This window comes from Otolemur garnettii, unplaced genomic scaffold (assembly GCF_000181295.1).
Source record: "Otolemur garnettii isolate 467f Iridium unplaced genomic scaffold, OtoGar3 scaffold00047, whole genome shotgun sequence".
Taxonomy (NCBI): Eukaryota; Metazoa; Chordata; class Mammalia; order Primates; family Galagidae; genus Otolemur; species Otolemur garnettii.
This window is the reverse complement of record NW_003852442.1, coordinates 940,047-941,791: the sequence shown is the minus strand read 5'-3', so window position 1 is coordinate 941,791 and position 1,745 is coordinate 940,047. Positions and strand designations below refer to the sequence as shown.

General features: G+C 58.5%; 1 protein-coding gene across 1 annotated transcript in view; it reads right to left on the bottom strand.

Moving 5' to 3' along the window:
- TLDC1 (TBC/LysM-associated domain containing 1) overlaps nt 1-1,515 on the bottom strand; it is an 18,470-nt gene extending 16,955 nt beyond the window's left edge. The window contains exon 1 of the mRNA XM_012806095.2: nt 1,314-1,515. The gene's annotated coding sequence lies outside the window, so the exon portion shown is untranslated. The remainder of the gene's footprint in view (nt 1-1,313) is intronic.
- Between the last annotated feature and the right edge of the window lie 230 nt (nt 1,516-1,745).

Genomic DNA, 1,745 nt, shown 5'->3' with positions numbered 1-1,745 from the left:
TGAAATCCTGTAGTTCTGTAGGGGCTGGAGTAGCATCTCCCACTTGATTCAAACTGGCCAATGGGAAGGGTGCCTGTGGGGTGGAACTTTTTGACTGTCAATAAAAAGGGAAAGACCAGTCGGGGAGCGCGGCCGTTTGGAAATCTTCTATGCCCTAAGCTCCCGGCCGATGAATAAAGCCCTTCCTCTTATAACTATGGTGTTTGGGTGCTCTTTCTCTCTGTTTGGCCTCGTCTTCCTGCAACAAAGGGGCCTTCATGAGTGCACCTTGGGACGTGGGACAGTCTTCTGCTGGCAAGTTGTACATAACACAGCCTTACACTAGCCCCAAGACCTCCACAGGTTTGCCCCTGTCAAGTTTGTACAGAGGATGCACCTCAATGCTATTTTAGGGGAGCACATTAGGATTGGCTGTACCAGTGAACCTCACTGGGGGTGGTCTTGTCCCCCAGGAGCCATCTGGCAATGACTGGAGAGGGAGAGAATTACTGCTGACATCTCGCAGGTAGAGAAACCCCTTGATATCCTCCAGTGCACAGGACAGCCCCATGACTGGGAGCTATCCAGCCTCATGAGCAGTAAGGCTAAAGGAGAGAGACCCTGGCTTCTGAGGGTACTTAACTGGGGCAGAACAGGAAGATCCCCCCCTGAGTGCACTGACATCCACAGCACTGACCCCCTGGCATGAGGGCCCAGGCTCTACAGTCATGATATTAAAAAAATGGGCAGATCTAAGCTCCTACTGGCATCCTCGGACGGGGGAATCAACTCCCTGTCATAGCTTCTCTGGCTGGCCCCTGACATCGCGGGGTCTTTCCACCCTGCCACGCCAACCTCCAGCCCTCTACCTCCGAAGGACCATCATCCTTAGAGACATGAAGGGGCCCCTCAGTATCCCCCTCCTGGGGAGATCCCAATAGCCGCATCTGGACAGGCTCCCACTCCTGTTCATATCTCAGAGCCCTGCCACCATTCCGCAAAGGGGCATATTAAGCCAGAAGAAGCGGTTCCTTGGGCCAGAAGGTGACCTGTCCTGTGTGGCCACTGGCTGACTTGACCCCTGGCTAATCTGTAGAGGTGTTGCCTTGGGAATGGTTCTCAGCTCCACTGCCGTGGAACAAGCAACAGTCAGTTGTCAGAACACAAGGAGGAAGACCCCGCCACATACACGCACACCCCAGTGTGTGCCCCGATCCACCTCCTCCGCAAGGCGCCCCTTCCTTTCTCACCCACGCCAGGCTCCCAAACGCTCTCCCTCCCTGACAGCTGGCCGTGGCCCTGTGGAAGGCGCCTCCCCACTCTCTCATCCTCACCGTAGGAACAGCGGAGGAAGCGGGGTGATTCTGTGCTCCGACTGACCACACCAGGAGATCCCTCCTAGCTCCTCCCAGCCGAGCCCGACCCTAGGCTGTAGAGGTGTGGGCAGCCAGGGAGGGCCAGGGCCCAGGCCCACTCCGGACACTGTCCGCTCCGATCCCCGCCGTGGGTCTGCCGCCCGGCCCACGCCTGCAGCCCAACTCCTGATGACCCTGCGCCCCCGCACTGACCCTAGACCCGCCTTCCGGTTCGGCAGGCTCCAAAAGCCCGGGAGTTGCCCCTCGGGCAACACCTATGACGGACGGTCATTTGCCCCAATCCGGGAAGCGGAAGCCGAGGGACGGAACCCAAGACAGGAATCAGCCAATGGCGATACGCCTTCTGGGGAGTGGGCGTTACCTGGGAGGGTGGGCAGGGCGGGGGAATGG